At 44.3% G+C, this 23,501-nt stretch overlaps 1 protein-coding gene across 5 annotated transcripts in view; it reads left to right on the top strand.

Moving 5' to 3' along the window:
- Window positions 1-23,501, top strand: part of SLC8A1 (solute carrier family 8 member A1) — a 299,351-nt gene that overhangs the window by 68,760 nt on the left and 207,090 nt on the right. The window lies entirely within an intron of this gene.

The raw sequence follows: 23,501 nt of genomic DNA, 5'->3' as shown, positions 1-23,501 counted from the left end.
TGTGACATCATGAAATATTTATGCCCTGCGCTTTCAAGTTAATGTTGCCACGTGGGGGAAAGTCCAATTAGGCAAGGCAGCCAGGTTTGACAGTTTACAGACAGGGAAAGAGGCTAGGGAGGAAACATTGCTGATAAGCATTTCCTGGCAACTAGGGACAGAATTTCCCTCTTTCGTTTCTGCACAAAATTGTAAATATATTATTGTCTATTTATTGTCTGGTGAAGGGAAGGGAAGTAATGGAAGTCTGAAGGACCACCCTGCAAATCAAATAATACTTCATCCTATATACTTCAGTGTGAAGGGAAGAGGCCACTGCCCATCTCAAGTTCTAGTCCCTCATGAAAACAAACTATCCCTAAGGCAAAACCACTTATGAATAATCGTGCACCTTGCATTAACTCTGGAGATCAGTTGCCTATTTAAAGAAAGTCTGCTGAGACCGGCACATTGAATGCTTAACATTAAGTTTTGTGACTTAGTTTATGCATTCACATAATGAATTTGCATCTTGTTGCCGTGCATAATGTGGAGGTAGAAATTGTTCTAGCAGTGGTGCTGATAAATAAGTGAAGGGCTTAAAAAAAATTATTTTGGGAGGGCGCCAACCTGTGGGATGAAAGACTCGTTTCCTTGTTCAATATTTACATGTGTTCAGAAGCGTCACCTAAACAAAATGCTTTGAGTCCTCCACCTACCTGCCCATTGGGTAAGCTTGGTTTTCATTACGAGGTTTTTCTTTCTTTCTCGAGACCATCAATGTTGATGGCTATTTTTCCCTGCTGGCATCATTGGGCAGTGATTGATAACTTCGACAACGTTCTAGTGTTTTTGGATTCAAGCTGGCTGTTGTTTTAGGTTTAAAATGGTTAGAGATACCCGAGATGCAGGGACGTGACATTTCTGTTGCCTGCCCCACCCTTGAAGTGTGACTTACCCCATCTCTGGGCCCATTGTGCTTCTGCACATTCATGATCATGTTTGCTTAGAGTCCAGTTTTCTGGACACATGCACTTAACACATTTATGCCCCATTTAAACATTTATGTGCAATGCATTAATGCAGCAGGTTCATTATGTGGGGCAGGTACAATCCTGTGCTACATGCTGAGCTATAAATGGAAAACTGCTTGAATATATATATATATTAGAAGGGGTAAAGGTAGCATTCCGGATGCCCCGAATCTTTGATTTTCCTTCTGAATCAGTGCATGGTATTCTGTGGAATCAGGATGAGTAAGAGCAGGTGCTGTAAGGAGTTTTATGGTGGTTTAAAACTTTGTGCTGAAGTTTTTAAACTGCCTTGAAGAAATAAAAAGAGAAACAATAGCAAAGGAGGAGAGGAAGTCAAGGTGTAAAATATCTGAACTGGAATCAACTAACTGGTACACTAATGGAAACCAGGGCAAGGACTCCAAGCTAACGCATGTGTCCAGGAGGAGAAGGGGGATAGCTTTGTTGTGCTAGCAGAAATACTTGATGTTGTATTTGTCTCTATGAAGTTATGGCAAATTCAAATTGAGATCTATTTTATCTGGGAGGTTCTGTAGATGTGTAAGTTCAGGTGTGTGCAAAATGCAGCCAGTGTGTGATCAACTGAAGTGTATCAAAGAAGGCAGAACAACGCTTTTGAGCAACTAGTCTTTCATCTCTCAGGCCTTATCTGCTGCCTCAGTGAATCTGTGCTTCACTTACTGTAGTTTTAAAGGATTCATGAGTTTTCACCAGGTGCAAACTAACAAAGACCACAATATACATCCAGACCAGCCTCTCTACTTTTGGGGAGAGAAAAGGTGGGATAACGATTTCAGCAATGCAGCAGCAGCAATGTCAAAATTTATGAAGTTTGCTACTGGCTTTTAAAAAGAGTGTGGTGAACCTATGGCCCTCCAGATGTTGGATTTAAACTCCCATCAACACCAGCTTGCATGGCCAGTGGTCATGTGGTACAGACAATTTTAGAATGGGCTCAAAATGTGCTGGTTTTCCTGGTGCCAGCCAGGGTGAACTGTTGAAAGAAAATGTGCTGGCGGTCATGGAAGACATGAAAAGAAGCATATATCTGTCTAGTTTGGACCCAAAGTGTGAGAATTCAGCATAGATGGCACTTGGTTTCCCAACATTAGGGAACTGTTTGAAAACTTTTGCCTAACTGACAAATCATTATTTCTGGAAGACCATGCAGAGATTATGTGCCTGAAGCCCGTTCACTGGTTCAACTCATTTGCTATGATCTCAAGCTGGCATGGCTAATTATTTAGAGAATAATTTGAAATAGTTTGTGCAGATGGAGTTGCAACATTTCACACACACATATAGACACATAGCTGGATAAGAGTAGTAGACCTCTCCTGGTACTCTTGAAAAAGAGGCTTTGTTGCTGCCCCAGCAGTGATACTCTATATTTTATTGATTGGTGTAAGATTGCAGCCATGATAAGAAACCTTTTCTAAGAGACGAGTGTCAGAGCAACACAGGCAGCTAAGATAGGCTAGTAAATGAAATGAATGAAGACTTTTTTTAAAAAAAAAAGCAGCACTCAAAAGATGTGGCCTAATTTTTAGAGGTGCTCAGAGCCAAGAACTCTCGGTGAAAAATCAATAGGCGTTATGGGTGCTTCGCTCTTCTGAAAATGATCCTCTTTAGCCTCTGTTAGGCATTTCCCCAGGGCCCAATTATATAAAGCAAAGTTGCCTCGCCGTGTCCACGGAGGCTTGCCATCCGTCAGAGGACGTTTTGTGGTGTTTTCTTCTCCACGGTCTATCAGACAGCTTCAGAGTAAAGTGAAAGCTTTTGTTTTACTCCAAGGGTTAGGGAACCATTGACAGCTTTCCAGATGCTGCTGAATTGCAACTCTCTTCAGACCCAGCAAGAATGGCCATTGGCCAGGGATTATGGGACTTGTAATTCAGCAACATCTGGAGGGCCCAAAAGTTCCCTACACCTGCCTTGCACCACACATTCCGCCCAATGGACATGAATTCCAGTGAATCGGCTGCTGTCTCAGCTGCTAGCCTTTCCACTCCGCTAATGTTTTTGAAGGGGGCTGTTCCTTTTTAAAAATTTTATAAGTGCCACCTGATTATCATGTGCCGAGACTTACATTAGCTCCTGAAATGAATATGTTAATAATAAACAGGGCTGCCTCTGAAGATGGTTCGGAAACCTCAGCTAGTGCAGAACTGGGTGACCAGGTTTTCTCACTGGGGCAAGACAGTTTAAGCATATTACACTGATCCTGGCCCGACTGCACTGACTGCCAGTCAGTTTCCAGGCCCAATTCAAAGTGCTGGTTTTGACCTATAAAACCTTAAGCAGCTCAGGACCGGAATACCTCAAGGATGGCCTTTCCACATATAATTTGTCCCAGACTCTGCATTCATCATCTGAGACCCTTCAAGTGCCTCCTCTATGTGAGGTCTGGAGGGTGGCAAGATGGAAACAGGGCCTTTTCTGCAGTGGCTCCCCATTCGTGGAATGCTTTCCCCAGGGAGGTTCACCTGGCACCATCATTGTATATTTGTAGGTGCCAGGCGAAAACATTCCTCTCAAACCAGCCTTTTGGCTGATTAATATTCTACAGCCTTTAAAATGTGTTTGTTGGGGGGGTATTGTTTTGTTTGTTTATTTGGTTTTTTTACCTTGTTTTTGTTTTGTCAACCACCCTGAGATCTTGTGATGAAGGGTAATATATAAATTTAATAAATAATAAAATAACAATAATAATACATGAATGGTCTCTTCCAACTCTATGATTCTATGATTCTATGCTGGCTGAAATGTGGCTTTTCCAATCAATTAACTAAATAAAGCTTTATTTGATGATGTATTCAGCTGATCAGACCAATTAAACTTTGCAGCCCTAATACATAATGTTTGTAAGACAAACAAACATTACAATACATTTTTCAGGACTTCCGCTTTCTGTGTGCAAAATCCACTTTCTATACAGCAGCATTTTAAAAGAAAAACCTGCTTTTTGTCATAAATGGGGGGGGGGGGGTGAATGCCTCCGAAGCCTAAAATAAGCTGGCATCTAGAGAAACTTATTTGTGACTTCTCTGAACAGGATCTCAGCTTTTCTTGCAATGAATTAAGATATAAATAAAGAAAATTGCTTTTGACAGCTGCAGCTGTATTTTATTCTGTCTGGGGCTGATAACAGGATCACTGCAGAAAGACTGGAGGATTGTGGAACCAGATAGGCTCCCACACTCACTTTAAAAATAAAATAAAAAAAATAGTGCACAAGCAGCAGATCTTGTGTGGAGCCAGTGTGGCCTAGTGATTAGTGTTGGCCTAGGACAACCTTTCTCAGAGCTCAGGGATGATGGGAGTTGTAGTCCAACAACATCTGAGGACCCACAGGTTGAGAACCGCTGGCCTAGGACCTGGGAGGCCAGTGTTTAGTTTCCCTGCAAGCCATGAAGCTCACTTGTGTGACCTTGGGCCAGTCACTCTAACCTACCTCACAGGGTTGTTATAGAAGGTTAACACAGGGAGGGCGAGAACCATTTGCACCAGCTTGGGCTCATTGGAGAAAAGCTGGGGTGTGAATTTAAGCATCCTCCCTCTATGGGCCCCCAAAGTCTTCAGAACCCCAGGGGTTTCCTTGCCTTTAGAAAGCACCTGGGGAGCTCTTCATTCCGGTGACTTTAGAGCCCTTCTCCTCATCAGAGCCCTCTTCTGAATTTATAAACATGTTTTTGAAAGGATCTAAGCAGTGAGCAAGAGCATATGGGGGGAAAATACGTAAGATAAAATCAGTTATATAACAAAATTTTAAAGCATAATTTTTTTAAAAACCCTTCATTGTAGATCGCATCAACTGCAAACTATAAACAGTTCAGCTGGGGAAGGCCTGAACAAAAAATAAAGTTTTTTTTTTCCCCCAACAGGCATCTAAAGCACAGACTTAGTAGGTGCCTGTCTAAATGCCATGGGGACGGAGTTTCGTAAATGTAAGTGCGATAAACAGAGAGGTGCATATGGATGGGCAGGGGAGAAAAAAGTTGGCAAAATGAGACAACTGCCTCCTTTCTCCAAACTTCTCCCTGCCTAAACCGCTTTTTGCAAGCAAGCTGATGTCAGGTGTGTGCGTTTGTGTGTGTGTGGATTCCGTTGGCAGTTGGGACAACCAGGTTTCAGCACTCGGCACATGGCCTGTAGCCTAAGGGTTGCCATTTGCCAAGCTCAGTGTGAATTACATTGAAGAGACCACAGAGGGGGTTTCTCAAATTCATTATGGGACAAGACTCTTGCACTTTTAAAAGGTGCATAGAATCGAAGGATGCTGGCAGGTGGCAACTTCTCCTGCGATAGGCCTGGTTTGCAAAGTGAGCCAGAGGGAACCTTCTTTAAAATGCACAGGGGCAAGAGGTTTTTCTCACTTGAGCCTTTAAAGGATTTCCCAGGAAACACACATGGAGGAGAACTTGCAAACTTCCAAATTGGGTAACAGAGTTCTAGTGACAGTTTTGCATATCCCTTGGGGAATTTGGATGAAATGGAACTGCACTTTAAATAAAAATCCATTGCACATAGTAGTAAGAGTAATAAGTGATCTCCAACGCTAGTTATACTCATAGTAGACTCATTGAAACAAATGAACCGTTGATCTGAGTATATCTTAGTTGGACTGAACATTTAAATGTTAGAATCTTTTAAAAAGAAAGAAAGAAAAGAAGAAATACAAATAAAGAATCAGGATTTCTGTGAACTTTTTGTTTCTGCACAAATAAAAACAGAAGCTGTGTTATCCTGTCAGTTTGCCTGGCCTAGTACTGTCTACCTTTGAGTGGTTATATCTTTCCAGGTACTCAGGCAGAGATTCCTTCCCTACCATTGTTGCCAGAGATTTTTAACTAAAGGGCCCGAGATCAAGTAAGAAACCTAAGAGAAAAGAGAAAAGGAAAAGGTGCTTCATGCTAGTTGTATCGCATCCCTGTTAGGATTTGACCTGTCTTTTGTCCTTGAAGAGGCCATGTTTCCTTATTTGTAATGAGCTGTTGGCAGTTTCCCACTGCCAGCTGCATCTCTGCGCTTGATTAAGAGAGCTTGGATCTTAGCTGTGTAATAATTTTGAGAGCCAAGTGAAAACCACTTATTAGCTTCATCGGAGCCTGTGTACACTTCCGCCAGGATGCACCGGGGGGGGGGGTGAGGAACAAATTAAAATTTATAGAAGTTTGCATCACACGGGAGCCAGATTTGAAAGACCAAGCTGAAACAATAAGTGGAAGTGTTGAATGCACACACAGAAAGCACCTAGCTGACCCACATGCTCACACGCTGTGACCCAGTTTGCGCGTAACGCTGAGCCAAACCATAGCTCGGCATGAATGAGCAATCATGTGGGTTCTGTGAGTGAAGATTGTGGCTGCAGCACTCCTTAGTCCTGCTGCTGCTGCCACTGCTGCACTACTTGGGCCTGAGCCATGGTTTGGCATAGTGTTACATCTGAATGCAGGCTTGTGGTTTGTCTCCACCAGACAAACCATGAGTGGTTAGCCATAGAACAGCTCGTTGCAGAGCAAGACAGAGAAAAAACAAGTACAGTTTTGGATGGTTTAGCTCTGAGTACACTACAGTATTCTGTTGTCAAGGTAGGCATGGATATGAGTGTAATAGCACTCTCCCATGTTGTTGTTTAGTCGTTTAGTCATGTCCGACTCTTCATGACCCCATGGACCAGAGCACGCCAGGCACTCCTGTCTTCCACTGCCTCCCACAGTTTGGTCAAATTCATGTTGGTAGCTTTGAAGAACACTGTCCAACCATCTTGTCCCCTTCTCTTTGTGCCTTCAATCTTTCCCAGTATCAGGGTCTTTTCTAGGGAGTCTGCTCATCTCATGATGTGGCCAAAGTATTGGAGCCTCAGCTTCAGGATCTGTCCTTCCAGTGAGCACTCAGGGCTGATTTCCTTCAGCATGGATAGGTTTTATCTTCTTGCAGTCCATGGGACTCTCAAGAGTCTCCTGCAGCACCATAATACAAATGCATCAATTCTTCGGTGATCAGCCTTCTTTATGGTCCAGCTCTCACTTCCATTCATCACTAGCACTCTCCCATACCAAATACCAAACTTAAATACCACGTAAAAATATTTAACAGAGTAATCACACACACACACACACACACGCAAGCCCCAGTGTGCCAAATTTCTCCACCAGCCCTTCTTGTTTACTTCTTCTGTGCTTATCTCTGCTGTAACTCTGGAAGGAGACTGGAGCTAGATAGCAGCCAGTGGAACTCTCTTAATACTAGAGTCAGCTTTTGCTATGCTTGGGGCGAGGAGGAATGGCTTGGGAGTGATTCAGGGGGCAGCTTAAGCTAAATGTTACAGCATTAAGAAATGCTCTGGGCAACAAAGTCTGTAAGGCTGAAGCAACCTCCCCAGGGATGCAGTGGAAACTCTGTCTTCAAAGCCATTAAAATAAATTAGAACGTGCAAAGGCCTGAAGAATTTGTAACAGAAAGGCTGTCATGGTTTGTTGACCAGTGTGCATGAGGAGGATAGGATGACCACATGATCTCAGATCCAGAAATTATTTTCTTCAAGGAAACTTCATGCCCAGGTGACAGATAAAAACAAACAGCCTCATTGGGTCTTCAGCCCTTATTAAATTGTCCAATGATTTCCCTTGTTTCCGTTAGTCTCCTTCACTTAAGCACATTATGCTATTGACATTTTGTGTTTTTTAAACCAGTGCATGAGCTTAATGAGCCTGTGTGATAGTCTATGAACTATCTTTTGGTTTCCTCAAAGTTAACATGGTTGGTTAGGCTTCTGCGTTTAATCCAAGATACCTCCGGCACATGTGCGCCAAGCATGAAGTGAACGTAGGTTTCCTATTGTGGGCCTGCTCTGCAACTTCTATTGCGTAGACACCACAGCCCAAGTCCTACAATCCCCATTTCCTTCAGCTCCTTGCAATCCTTATTGCAAGTTCTGCAATCCCCTCATTCATCAGTTTCTTATTTCTTTTTCCCCAGAAAGGAATTTGATGTCACGTTTTCTGATCATTCCACCAGTGCAAGCATTTTTGCTTGCCAGACAGAACAATCAACCTTCTCCTCCCCCTGCATGCTGTTCTGGGGGTTCTCCTGACCTCTTCCACTCCCTGCCAAATTCAGGGTGGGAGACATGCAGGTGGAAGTGAGAGTGGAGTTCCCTGTTGGAAGGTGGAAGGCCTTCCGCAGGGCTTCTGCTGGCAGGATCTATTAACTGAATCCAGTCCCTAGTCTACTACTTCCATATCAGAATTCTACATAAAATCTACTTGGCAAGGCAGTCATTTTCCCTTATCCTATACAAATAATTAAGATATTATCCAATGTTTCCTCCAGGAAGCCATGATGTGTATGGTATTGAAAAGATTGTTCCCTTGACACCAGCGTTATAACCTCATATATATATAAGTTAGGGGGCTAAGTAGCTACTTAAACCAGGGTTACAGTTACCAAAATGGAATGTCTAGTTGCCATGACTTGTTGGTTACTGAAATTCATTCTGATTGTGCAGATAAAATATAACTGATAGAATTCTACAGGATGTGTTGCTATTGTGTGAAAACAGGCATGCACCTCCAGGTGGTGGAGACATCATGCGCCATCCTTGCACTTGGGCATCTTGGGCGCAAGTGGCTGATAGCCAGGTGCAAAATGGACCTTGGGCCTGGCAAATTTCAAACGCTGCTCGACACCACAATATCCTATGAAACATACAATACAAGTAGGAAATGGCACCATTCAGGGACCTCTTAAAAATGGCACCAGCGTTAGGAGAGGTGTGAGTTCCATCAACACCATATATTTAAAGCACCTGGCTTCCTCTGAACAATCCAGGGAGATGTCATTTACCCCTCATGGAGTCATGTGCTTTCAATCTTTAGTGTTGCTGTAGCCTTTGTCCCAGGTGGCTGGTGAGCACATGAAGCTAAATTTTGATGATGTGTCAATAAAGATTAAATAAAAATGGAAAAGGAAAAGTTGAATGGGTATCCTACACCTCCACCCCAGGACCATTTCCTCATAGCTCTGGTTTTAGGGATCCGGCGTGCTCTTAAGCTCAGCTGGATCCTGCAGTACTCACAGGTCAAGTGCTTCTGCCTTTGCCAGTCCTTGATGCATCATTGCAGGACTAACAAAGACTCTGCTGTGTGCATGGCCAGCTTCCTGTTTGGGTTGCATTTCCCGAGCCATATTACCCACCTTCTTGATTGTACACTCCAGCAGATATCATTTGACTGTGCCCCTTCCATTGATTCAGTTCCTTGCTTCAAACGTCTTAGCCTTGCATAATGGGTCTCCTAGCCTTTTCTGTTAATTCAAATGTCTGGTGCAAAGCAAATGGGTGAGATAGTTCTGCCCCTTCTCCGTTAACAATAATTAGATGTGGTCCAATTTTCCCTCCAGGAAGTCCTGATACCTATGGGGAAAAGAGGACTACAGAAAGACTTAGGGCAGCTAATTAAAGTGTGGTGAGGGGCGGGGGGCAAAGCCCTGGAGCTGGAAACATTACAAAGAGTTTTCAATCTACATAAGGGAAGCAGTATTTAATTATATACAATTAAAACATTATATTTCAAACCCCTGAGAAACGGCGGGCTTCAAGAGACCACTTACTGTGATTGAAAAGGTGCTAATGAACTCTAGAGACTCCAAAGGCATCAAAACTACATAGTGAACTTATTAAACTTGATCTGGAAGATAAATCTAATTACCGGGATAAATTGAAGAGGGCAGGGGAAAGAGAGACTTCAGATAAGGAAATCTCCCTAGAGCTCTAGGTTCTTATTAGAGCAGTTTGAAATATCTTGTTGAAAACAGCAAAATAATAATAATAAATAATTTTTAAAAAGATCTTTTTACAGCTGCCCGGAAGACTTTTTCTTTTTAAACTCCGAAAGCTGCTTTGCTGAAGTGCAATGCAGCCTTGCAAATAAACCCATAGAAGTTACTAGCCTGCAAAAAGCAATCGTTTACTAGTTCCTAAGTGGCCAGTATTCTGCACTTCCATGTTTACCTCCTTCCCCAGCCAGCTTGGAAACCGAGCAGACTGGAAGGGTCTCTTCCTTCACCAGTTTACTGACTTGCCTGCACAAAATTCCTTGTCACCCATGGCTACCAGGTGAGTTGTCAAATACAAGACTGTTAAAACATGAGGAGAGTAGCACCAGGTAGCAATTATAGAGATAGTGGCCATATAAACACCCACCAATGGATGTGTACATACAGCAGATTCATTGTGACAGCGCTCACCAGTATCAAGTACACCCACCTGTTCTGCACTGCTGCCGATGACACTTTTATCAACATACGAGTACCAGCACCATATATTTTGTTTACCCTCAAAATGCACTGCTTACATATAAAGATAATGAGCCTCTAGCACATGGCAGAGTTTCAAGTTTGCAACGGATGTGCTAGTGGAAGCTTGTTGTGCAACAATTCATTCATGCACAAGCTGTTGGGCAATCATCTTCAAGTTGTGGTTTCACTTGTGGTTTCCTTGGTGCAATGCATGGGTCTTGTTGCGCAGTCGAGTCAGAACAGTTTTCCATCTAGTTCAGCATTGTCTACACTGAGTGACTCCTCGGGATTTCAGACCAGTATCTCTCTCAAAGCTACCTAGAGGTTCTGGGGATTGAACCCAGAACAGTTTACACGTGCTCTACCACCAAACTACAGCCCATTCCCCTTAAAGCTTGACTCTTATGGCTCCATACACATCGCTGGTTTAAAGCAGAGCTAAGTTGTCCTGTTTCGCAGTGCAGATTGAAGCTGGGTTGTGGTTGGGGGCCAGAATGTGCCCACTTGCAGTGTTTTGTAAGAAATGATATGACAAGATAAGAATTGTGGCTAACTTGGTGTGCACACTGCTTACAAAACCAGTGGGTGGGGTGTACTGGGTGCAGAGTAAACTGGAGTGTGTTTTAATTAATTATTTATTTTTATTTTGCTTAGGTAGAATTAATGTTAATTGTTTGTAATGGTTTGTATTGATAAACATATTACAGTGGTACCTCAGGTTAAGTACTTAATTCGTTCCTGAGGTCCGTACTTAACCTGAAACTGCTCTTAACCTGATGCACCACTTTAGCTAATGGGGCCTCCTACTGCCACCGCTCCACCGGAGCACAATTTCTAAAGTTCTTAACCTGAGGTAAGATTTCTGGGTTAGTGGAGTCTGTAACCTGAAGCGTATGTAACTTGAAGCGTATGTAACTCAAGGTACCACTGTATCTGCTTAGAGGTTTTTCTGCAATCAAATGGTGTGTGTTTATTCTATGACCTATATCTATATAATGGGTTGGTGTGTCTGGCTGTTAACCAGAAGGTTGGTGGTTCAAGCTAACCCAGGGACTGCTGTGAGCAGGATTCTTGCATTGTAAAGGGTTGGACTAGATGACACTCAGGGTCTCTTATAACTAAGCAACTATGATATATACATGTATATAGTTTTTGGGTTTTTTAAGCACACACAGACACACACAGCCTTAGTCTGCTTAATAGGGAACAGGATACAGGACAATGGGAACTCTGTTAATAATGGCTTTCATCCATGATCCATGTAAACCTGGTGTCTTCCAGATGCTTTGGATTACAACTCCAAACTCTAAATTAGCAGATTTTTTTTTGGGAGGGGGAAGCTTAATTTTTCTCCCTATCTCCCAGGGAAACAGATAAATTGAACCCAAGTGTCTCATCTTGCTATACCAGCAAGGTATACCTGCTGTCACCTGAACAGCAGGTAACATATAGGTCAGATCAATAAGCTGGCTTGCCTGTTTAATATCATAGCAGCAGACAGCCTTCTGTGGGAAGCAGCAGCCAATTTTGTTTGAAGATGAAAGGCATTGCTTCTTCTTGCGTAGTTCCTCTTTTAAATGAGCTATTTAAAATCCATTTGGAAAGAGGTTGTTCTGAGTCAGTTATCCTATAGGTTTTATGGTTAACAGACACAAGTGGCTTCCTCTTGCAGGCTTTCCATATGAGAGAAAGCCATCATTTGTACAGACCCGAATTTAGACAAAGGAGACAAAGGCAAGGAATTGGCTCAGTATAATAGAGAAATGATTTCACATCTTGTTAAAAAAAAAGAAGGAGGTCGGAGCAGGAAAGAGGATAGCAAGCAGACAAAAAGCTCTTATATCAGCATTTGTGATTTCAACACAAACCTTGTGGGCTTTTGTCCACACACACACACACACACACACACACACAAACCTTCCATCCCTGGAACCATGTGATTAGGTGCAAAACAATTCTGCCTTTTGTTCATAAGGCAGGTGCATTGCTATGGCGGTGGAGAAATGCTAAAAAAGAACATTTATTAAAATCTAATGACTCGCTGAGGACAGTCTCATACCCTGTAAGCGTCCCAGAAGAATTGGGACATCCTGTTTTTTCCTCATGAAAGGACAGCAGCCATTTTGGGCATGATGATCTTGCGTGATTTTATGCTATGATTCCCCCCCCCCAAAAAAATTGCTTTTTTTCAGGGCCACAAGCACCACAAAACATGCATTTTGGGTGGGGTGTCTTTAGAAGTTAGGGGGAAATAGTGGCATGAAATCACACGAGATCCCAGTGGCAAAAAAAACAAACCCAAAAACCCCAGCCCAGGAAGATGGTTTCCCACAAGATGGCATCCCGGTTTTGGCCTTCAGTGTGTTGGAGGGTCTGTTGTCCCTGTGACATCACAATAGCTCCCCTCTAGGTCTCAGGTTTGGGCCCTAAAATCTTCTGGGTCTAGCATGTTCCTGACCTGGCAACTGTAGTGTAGGCACTGCTTGTAGGAGGGCCAGGGGGCTGACCCCGTATGAAGGAGTTTCCCCATGTTTTTGGGAAGGCTTGTAGTTCTGAGTTAGAGCACCTGCTCCCCGGTTCGGTCCCCAGCATCTCCAAATAGTTCTGGGAACATTCTCTGCTGTCAGGGGAGACAAATGCAGCACTAGATAAAACACCTCCCTATGTTCCTGTGTTCGATTCATCAGGATCAGTCCCACTGGGCACTTGATAGTTCATGGTTCTGTGGAATGGGCTGGGGCAGGCAGGAGTCAAACCGGAGCAGGCCCCAGTCCAGTGTCAGAAACTGAGATATGAAAGCTAGGAGTTTACCTTTATTCTAGGTTATGGGCGCAACGGCAGAATGTCTAAGCACACTTTTTTAAGAAGAAGAAGGATTACAAAGCTGAAAATGAATGAACTGCAGCTAAAATATTATGTTCATTTTTCACAGGGTCCAGTCCTTTCCCCTGCCCACCCCCCTAATATTCTTAAGAGGGTCTCTTCTCCAGTCTTCAGAGAGTAGCTGGAAGTGGGGAGGCAGAAAAATGTCTTCCTTTCCTTTCACTCTGCAGTTTTAACCTGAAATCTTAAATGCAGTACTGCCACCAAGAGCTCAGAAACTGCTTCCACTAAGGAAATTCCTGGTCGCAAAATGCGCCTAGAACAATGGGAGTTTCGAACACTGTTAACGCTACAAATGCTAAGATAGGTTCCTAATTCTGCCTTTTCATTCCGACTGTAAGTCCTGTATTTTCCCAGATACAGCCCATTCCTGATTTGGCTTATGAGAGCCAGCAGACTTTTCTTAGCAGCCCTGTTTTGCACAAACCCGCTGCCCCCCCCCCAAATAAAAACATACACCAAGTTTTCGAAATGTGCATTTGTGTGCTGCTGTTTGCTGTTGTTTTTAGTGCGTTCGTATTGTTTATTAAGCTTTTAAGGATGGCTGGGGCAACCCTTCAGATGGGTGAGGTATAAATAATAAAAGTTATTATTATTATTTTCAATAAATATATAAATTGGGTCAAATCAACATGGGAGGTGCTACCTCAAGGTTGAATGTCTGAAAACTGCTTTGTAGAAGGAGTGCTGGTGGTGATGAGGGGGGGTGGAATAAAACACAGAGACATGCAACACAGATGATATAGAGTGATTCATGTGGCAGGAGAGAATAAGGGGAGGGTGGAAAGCGTACAGATAAGGCTGGAGGAATAAAGAGCAAAAGCATGGCAGTGAGCCTTGGTGACTCATATCGCTACTACTATTCCCCGATGTGCAGTGAACTTTGCTGGGGTGTGTAGGCACCTTCTTTTCTTGTGCAAATGCTTCCTTGCTCTGTTTTCCAAGTGAGGGATTCAGACCTATAAGGCAGCCGCTAGGTTTTTTAAAAAGAAGAAGGAAGGAAGGAAGGAAGGAAGGAAGGAAGGAAGGAAGGAAGGAAACAGCAGCAAAAGATTGAAAATGCCATTTTGTCAAATCTCTCCCCAATGAACTTGATTTCTCAGCCTCAAATTCATCTGGCTGCCATTGAAGAAGTTTCAACAGCAGCGCTGCTGTTCTTCCAGGTAGACCAGGCATCAGCACACAGCATAGAATCCTAGTGTTGCAAGGGACCACGAGGGTCATTTAGTTCAACCCCCTGCAATGCAGGAATCTTTTGCCCAATGTGGGGCTCGAACACATGATCCTGTGATTAAGCATCTCATGCTGACCAAAACATGTTAGGGCAGGTGTAAGAGTAGAACGGGGAGTCCCTCGGGGAGGTTGTGGACTCTCCTTCCTTGGAGGTTTTTAAGCAGAGGTTGGATGGCCATCTGTCATGGATGCTTTAGCTGAGATTCCTGCCTTGCAAGGGGGTTGGACTAGATGACCCCCGGGGTCCCTTCCAACTCCACAATTCTGTGATTCTATGAAATTCTGGAATCCACTGCAGCTGATGCCACCCTCCTCACTTTCTAATTTCTCTCTCTTTCTGATGGTCCAGCACTATAAAGAGAAACAGTGAGACAGGTTTCTGCAGCCTTTGCTAGCTTTTCTTTTCTCTTAAGCCTCTGGGGCTCACACCAGGCACTTTTTCTTGGTCCTGTCACACCCTGTCCCAGCCCCATTTATAGATAAAAGGACTGATTGCAAAGGTATATGTGACAAGGACCAGCATTCCTGTTCCGCTTGTCAGTGAAGATGCTTCCCCTCACTTTTTTTTTTTTTTTTTTGGCAAGACTTACTTAATTGCAGCCACTGCATGGGAAAGGAAGATCAAAAGTGTTCTGGTTTTGTTCCGTAATTGGATAGCGCTTCACAGACTAGTCAGCTTAAAAAGGGAAGATATATTACTCTCTGTGTATATGTAGAAGAAAGAGAAGTGTCGTAGCAGCTAATATCCTAAATAAGCTGTTAAATTTCCTGAGTAAAAACAGGTCATTTGGCATAACAACAGACGTTGAGCATATATGAACAGCCGCTCTGTTCACCACTTTTGTGTGGGATGAAGGCAGAGGTTGATGAAGCTAATCTGGGAGCTCCCAAGATCAGCTTCATGTCTTGCAGAAGTAAAATACACTGGGAAAGATGGCTTTTTGGAATGTGGGTGGATAGATTACCACCCTGTGCAAATACTTGGAGAAAACATAATAAATTCACCCACCCCTCTGAATGATTAAGTCCAGTCAAAGGCGACTATGGGGTTGTGGTGCTCATCTCGCTTTCAGGCCAAGGGAGCCGGCATTTGTCCACAGACAGCTTTCCAGGGCATGTGGCCAGCATGACTAAACTGCTTCTGGTACAATGGGACACCGTGATGGAAACCAGAGCGCAGGGAAACACCGTTTACCTTTCTGCCGTGGCGGTACCTATTTATCTACTTGCACTGGCGTGCTTTCGAAGTGCTAGGTTGACATACATATATGCACACATATATTTGTTAAAATGTGTTGATCTGGTTTGCACACAATGCTTAGTGTTATACGTGAACCTAGCCCAGCAGCTTAACTATAATTTATTAACAATTGTTAAAAGTTTCTTGTAAATAAGGGTTTATAAGCCTCAGTTAATTTAACTATAGCTTAGCACTATGTGCAAATCCAGACCTTCTCCTTGACTATGGTTATAGAGATGTTACCACCCAAAGGCAAGAGAGCTATGAGTGAAGAGTGACCAAAAAAATATATCAAACCACTCTCAAGGCTCTTCTGCTCTGTGTTGTAATAAACCAAGGCTTATATGATCATCTGGCAAATGCCTCACCTTAAACTATGGTTAACGTTAACAGTGGCTTAGCATTATGTGTGCTAAACCATGGTACAGTGGTACCTTGGTTGTTGAATGGCTTGGCTCCCAAACACTACAAACCCGGAAGTGAGTGTTCCAGTTTGTGAACATTTATCGAAAGTCAAACATCTGATGTGGCTTCTGTGGCTTCCGATTGAGTGCAGGAAGCTCCTGCAGCCAATCAGAAGGCACATCTTGCTTTTCGAATGGTTCCAGGAGTCTAATGGACTCCTGGAACGGATTAAGTTTGACAGCCAAGGTACCACTGTATTCTGTGTTTCCCAGTTCCCTGTTTTGTTTCCTTCCTGCATATTCATTTAAGTCAGGGGTCAGCAACCTGCGGCTCCGGAGCCGCATGTGGCTCTTTTACACCTTTGCCGTGGCTCCGGGGCGGATACTAGTGAGAGGAGGAGGCGCATTGTGCAGCCCGACACTCCCCACTGTGGCAGGCGCTGTACTGGCTGTGACGTCGCATGGGGGCGGTGCGTGCGTTAGTCACGCACCGTCCCAACGTCACCTTCCTGCCCGCTGTCAGATCGCGGCTCCGGGGATATATTTGTTTTAAATGTCGCAATGGTTTTGCGGCTCCCAGTTTTTTTTTCCTTCGGAAACGGGTCCAAGTGGCTCTTTTTGTCTTAAAGGTTGCAGACCGCTGATTTAAGTGGTCTGTTTCTATTGTGTTTATGGATTATCATCCCTTAGGTTCCCCCTCCCTACCTGCTGCTGTGCTTTAATTTCAGATTTCAATATTGTTTTATTTATTTGTACCATTGTATTATGTTTACTTGTGTGAGCCACCTGTATGAGGCCAAAAGTCAGGATAAAAACAATTCAGTAAGTGAAACAAATAAACCCACATTCCTCAGGAATGCCATTCTAGTCTGAGCCCTTGGGATATGCCAGAATGTAAAATGAAACAAACGTGTGTGTTGTAAAACCTTCCCTTGGAACTTGTGTGTTGGGTTTGCCTAGGGCTGATTTCATGTTTTAGGAGTGTTCCTGTAGTAGGTTAAAAATCATATTGAGTTGCAAATAAGCACGTTGTAGTAGATTGAGGTGGCGCTAAAACCACCGGGAGACGCCTCTTTGAAACCCAACGTCTCGGTGACTTACAAATGACCTTTGTAAGTTGGGTAGCTTTGTAAGTTAGGAAGAACTAAATAAAGCCTCATGAATAAAGTATCTCTTGGAGGGGAGGAAATCTATAAAAAGTGATTCCGGCCATTGCTCAGCAGTAATGGTCCTACTTATGCCACAGAATCCAATAGATGGGAGAGGAGGAGAAAGATTAGTCAAAAGATGATGAATGCCCACTTTTCTAGTACTGTGCTCTATTGCAGTGTTTCCTCCGATAATTTTATGCATTGACAGTTTGCAGAAATGGAATCTGTGTATGCATTATGGAACCCACACAACTGTGGCTCAGTGGTAAGACCACGTATTTTGCATAGCTTAGTGGCAGGCCACACATTTTGCATATATTCAAGGCTGCATGCTCTCTCTCTCTCTCTCTCTCACACACACACACACACACACACACACCGGCATCTCCAGGTATGGCTGGGAAAGTATTGTCAGTGTAGATGATACTGAGTTAGATGGAGCAGTGGTCTGACTCAGTATAAAGCCGTGTTCCTCTCCAGATGGGCACTTAATTATGAATCCTCAACCGTTACGACTATCCTTTCCTCCCTTTGGGCGTTTGGAACTGCCTTGGCATCCGATGGTAATATCCGGTTGCATTATCTAGTTGTAATCCTTCCAACAACCCTGTAAGGTGAGACATCGTTATTGTGCTGGTCCCGGGGGCTAACCGAGAGGCAAGGTCCGAGTCCAGTCCGAGCTCAAGGAGGCTGTCCATCAAAGGCGAGGCGGGGTCCAAGGCAGGGAGTTGGGTGAGGTCAGGAACTCTGGCAGAAGAGCAGGACAGAGTGCAGGCAGGAACAGGCTACCAACAATGTTGCTCCCGCAACCTGGGACTGGGGCTGACTGGCTTTTATCTGCCCCGAGGCATAGGGCGGCCTCGATCCACAGGTGACTCGCCTCTCCTGGCCTGGAGGCGAGCACTCCTCCTGCAGGAACTTAGTTCCCTCCACCTCTCTGCCTCTGCAGCTCAGGAGAGGCTGGAGGGTTACCAGACCCAGAGGCAACCTCCTCTTCCCCTGACGGGGCTGAGAGTGGAGCACCTGCAGGCAATGGGTCCTCCATCACCTCAGGGGCCAGAGCAGACTCAGCTGATGCCTGCACCTGAGGATCCAGCACAGGTGAGGACCCTTCAGGCTCAGGCCCCAGCCCCGGCTCAGCTGGTTCTGGAGACAGGGACTCCTGTGCAGGCTCGGATTCCTCAGGTTCAGCCGAATCCCAGACCATCACAGTTATTATCCTCAGGTTGCAGGTGCAAGGACTGAAGCAAGAGAGAGATGGCTAGCCTAAGGCCATTGTCTGAAGTCGTGGCAGAGATTTGAACCAGGGAGAGTAGAGCACAGTTGTTCAAACTGTGGGGTGAGCCAGCTCCCATCTGGAGGATGTCACCTTACCTGTAGCTGACCAGCTCAAGCTCACATAAGCTGGCACATTTGGTAAAAATAAATAAAAATCATAAGTAAATGTGAGAGACAGAACTGAAGCACCTGCAGAGATTATAAATAGCACAGGACTTGTCCAAACTTCTACCCAGGTGAATCCCATGATTTACCACTGAATCAGAGCAAACATCCATTGCTTTTTCAGTGGATTGGCGTTTCTTCTGATTCGTCGGTAAACAGTGGAGGAAGTGGTGGTACAAATGAAAAAAATACCTTGGACCCAAGCCTGGGACAAGCAGAAAAACCTCGTGGAATCATGCTTTCCAGGCACGGGACAAGCTGAATTGTGGCCGAGCCCCTAGACAGGTTCAGGGGCAATCACAATGGAAGCCCAAGAGGAAGAGGGATGGTTGGAGAGAAGAGCCATCAACTGAGCAACAGAGTTGCAGATTTGCTGCAAAGCTGATTCACTCAACTCCGCCTTTCTCCTGTATGTATGTATAAAGGTAAAGGTAAAGGGACCCCTGAACATTAGGTCCAGTCGTGACCGACTCTGGGGTTGCAGTGCTCATCTCGCTTTATTGGCCGAGGGAGCTGGCGTACAGCTTCCAGGTCATGTGGCCAGCATGACTAAGCCACTTCTGGTGAACCAGAGCAGCGCACGGAAACGCCGTTTACCTTCCCACCGGAGCGGTACCTATTTATCTACTTGCACTTTGACGTGCTTTTGAACTGCTAGGTTGGCAGGAGCAGGGACCGAGCAACGAGAGCTCACCCTTTCGTGGGGATTTGAACCGCCAACCTTCTGATCGGCAAGTCCTAGGCTCTGTGGTTTAACCCACAGTGCCACCTGCGTCCCGTATATATGTGTGTTTGTGTGTGTGTGTGTGTGTGTGTGTGTAAAGTGTATGCATTTGTGCGAAAACAGAGGGTAGATGCTGATGTCATGCTGCAAAAAGATAGAGCAAAGATTCAGGCCTGAGGATTCCAGAACACATCCGGCTGGCTGGAGCGCTCATGCAACCTGCATGAACCCTTCTGATGCGCTGACACGGGCCTCCCCTTCCTGCTCTCCCAAGGCAAAGAAATACGGTATGTGTAAGATGGCTCAGTGAGCCGAACAGAGCCGAAGGGAACCTGCCTGCGAAGCCTGATTGAATTATAAGCAGGAATGAGGCTTGTAATCTCAGAATGGTCCTTAAGTGGAATTTCTCCCTAATCCCTGGCAGCTTTATTTACAGAAGGATCAAAGCGGGGATGGGAGGGTGTTGCAGGTCAGCAGGAAGTAGCAGAGGGACCATAAATGCAGGAGCCGCGAGGGGGGAGGTGGCTCGTCCTCCCACTTTCAATTCCATTAGCAAAAATGTGCTAGAAAGAACACTGAGCACTTGAGAGTCAGGAAACGGTAACAGCTTAAGTTGCACAAGTTACAGAAACATAGACATATCCTGCTTGCACTGCCAGACTGGGCCCTTCAAGTTAAAAATAAATAACCAAGCGAAACACAGACACACATACATAAAAAGTTACAATTAACCCGACCCAGACCATTCCCAGCTGATACTTTTTGTTTGTTTGTTTGTTTCAGCAGTATTTTTAGGATGCGCCAGTGAACTTTATCTTGGACAAAGTTTCCATCCCCACCCCTGTTTTCCCTTAAGAAATACCTCAGTTCTTACTGTGCACGAGAAGTGCAGATTTCAGCAAGCTCCTGTCCTTTGATTTGAAAGCATATTGGCAGGAACATGTTATTTTGGTACATTTTATTAAAAGTGTGTGTTCTAGAAGGAATTGATGATATTCACAAGATCACTTAAAGAGGAAGACTTCAGATTATCTATTTATATCTATATCTATCTATCTATCTATCTATCATCTATCATCTATCATCTATCATCTATCATCTATCTATCTATCATCTATCATCTATCATCTATCTATCTATCTATCTATCTATCTATCTATCTATCTATCTATCTATCTGTCATCTCCATCTGTCTTTAACAAACCTTTCTGGCCCTATCTTGCCTGTGCCACACTGTTGTGATTCTTCCCAAATTCCATTGCTGATTGTCATTTTGTTTATTCATTTATTCCATTTCCATCCCACCTTATCTCCAAGGAGCTCAAGGAGGTTGCGAACATTGTTCTCCCCCACCCCTCCATTTTATCCTCACAACAGCCCTGTGGGGTAGGTTAGGCTGAGAGAGGCTGTGCCTGGCCCAAGGTCACCCAGTGAGCCTCATGGTCGAATGGGGAGTTCATTGGCACCTGTCTGTCGCGAGAGATAATGGAGTGTGCTTCCGGGGGTGAAGCCAAACTGCTGGAGAATCATAGCTCCTGCTGTGGCTGCAGAGACGGGTAACTCGTAACAGCTGCTTCCTGCATTGTTTTTTCTGCGTTAGTAACACCAAAGTGACCCCTCCTGGGTGCAAAGTGGGGCAGTGTGCGTGGAGGTCTTGGGCTGCTCAGATGACAACTCTCCCCTCTTGGCATTGCTGATGTGGTCCAAAGGAAAGGAGAGCAATATGTTTGGCATCAGCTTGGCTGCAGGAGTTGCTAGAAGGAGGTGTACAAGGCGCCGTCCAACTGTCTTAGGGAATCCACTCTGGGTTTGTGTAGAGTTTTACTGCTTAGTCTTTTCTTCTCCCAAGTGGGGACTAGAACTCTGTTTTCCCAGGCCCTCGTTTGACACTCTAACTACTAAACCACACTGGCTCCCTCCTACCCCCACCCCAGGCCTGTTTTGACTGTCTTTGTAGACTAGCATGTCCAAAACCTATGGTGGGATGAGAAACCAGATGTTGCATTGTAGCTCACTTTATCCCTGACCATTGAGCACATTGGTTGGCACTGATGGGAGATGGAAGCTGAACAACATCTGGAGAGCTGCAGGCTCCCCATTCCTGGCCTATGGGCTGCCAATGTCACCTGCATCCATCCCCCCCCCCGAAAAAAAGCAATAGGTGACCGCATGCATTGTATTTCACAACAACAGATCACAGTTCAAGCACTATTGCAACCACTCTTGATAGAGCAGTGGTGTGGCTGCTTTGGCTGCCATTGGCTTAATTGCCCTGATGTCATAGAAAGGGTGGTTTAAGTGCAACTTAGGAAATTAATTCTGTGTATTAAGGATACAGTCTTATTTACAGTGGCGTGTGAGGAAGCCCCATTGAAGCTTATAAGGTTTACATAATGTTGCATCAAATAAGGATTGCCTAAAAATCACAGGCTTCATTGGTGCAACTGAACTGAGTCTGCATGATCTGTTTCTGTATGGTATTGTTCAAAAGAGGCTACAGAGTGGCTGCTTCTGACTCTATTCATGAATATTTACATAAATACGGGGGTGTCAGTCTAATTAGTGCTCATGAATATGGAATCAGCATGTGGGTGGTTATTCTGTTTTAATTAAACCAGATTAAAGGCTGTGTTCTTGTATATGTGCTGTCAGAGTTAGTCTAATCCTAATTAATCCAAAAGAAAGTTGTGCAAGTTAATTAATAGGGATTGGGAGAATGCTCCCCAAAGCACCTTTTTGTGGTGTGTGCGTGAGAATATTACCGCCATTTCCATGTCTTCATCTCCTTGATTGCATAAATGATTAAAGTGGGTTATTCATTTATTGATGGCACAAAATCAGTGGTAGGTTCAGCTGGGACTACGAGAATATTTCAACTTCCCATCCCCCATCCCCCAGCCCCACCCCAGCACCAGCATTTTAGGTACCAAGGTGGTAGCTCTGGACTAGGGATGAGAATACAAATGTTCAAATTCCTGGTCCCCAGCATTTATTTTTTAGGGTCCCAGATAAGCATCCATTTTAGCACCCCTTGCCTCTACCTCTCGCTTACAGCATTGAAAGTGAAACCAGAAAAGGAGCCCTGTCCAGTTCTTTAAGAAAATGCATCTGCCATTGGAAGACAATAGTATGATTTGCAGAATGGAGGCCTGCCCACCTCCCTCCCACCCCTGGTGTCATTAATACTGGGCAGTATTGATATAAATCTGCATGCAATAAGAAAGTCATGTGAAAGATGGCTGGATTCTCCCTCCTGGAGATGTGGTAATGTGAGACGAAACTGAGCTTTTAAGCCCTAAAGGGTGAGGGAGGGACTGTGTTAATCAAATGTGTGCAGACTTCCTTTGGAGTTACAAGCACCCGAGAAAAGCCATTCATCATTATGTATGCTAGGTAGATAAGGCAGCCCGGGACTGGTGCATTTCCATTTATGTACGTATTTCATAAAATTTATACACTGCTTGATTATAAGAAACAAAAAAACAAAAAACAAAAAAACAAAAAACAACTCAAGGCGGTTGACAAAAGATAAAGCAGTAAAATCAAGAAGAATTCACAACCATGCTTTAAAATATACAAACGTTAAAATGTTAAAGCAGGTTTAAATTTCCTCAACTTTCTGAGCATCACTGAGCACAGGCTCCTCATGTAGCCTCGGCTCACCTGGTTTTATCTGCACAAAGGGCCGCTGCCCTCCTTTTGTGTGTCACCTCTATTGCATTGGCTCTTCTCTTTTAATAACAGAGAAAAACCCCAAGGTAGTGCTGTTTAGGGGTGATGTCAGGGCAGATGTAAACAAACGTGTCTGTGTTACTGGTGCATGTCAAGCTGCCACCAAAATTATAATGAGTTAAATAGGAGCCCTTCTTAGCTCATTTTTCATTGTCAACTAGCTTGTCCCGGCTACATTGGTAATTGATGAGGTGTTGAAAGATGCCTTACCTTTTGCAAGCTGCTTGTCTTTTCAATTTCTACATTTAGGGTAGCCCCCCCCCCCCCGCCACTTCCCCTGTCCCTGTGTAAAAAGTTTCCTCATCATTGTCGTATCCATTGTAGTATCTTGCTTTGCAGTCACTTCACACAAGCAGGAGAAGCAATATGGTGTGGAGG

The sequence above is a fragment of the Podarcis cretensis genome (assembly GCF_951804945.1).
Source record: "Podarcis cretensis genome assembly, chromosome: 3".
NCBI classification, from domain to species: domain Eukaryota; kingdom Metazoa; phylum Chordata; class Lepidosauria; order Squamata; family Lacertidae; genus Podarcis; species Podarcis cretensis.
Note: the sequence above shows the minus strand (reverse complement) of the source record. Positions and strands in the feature narration are given on the sequence as shown.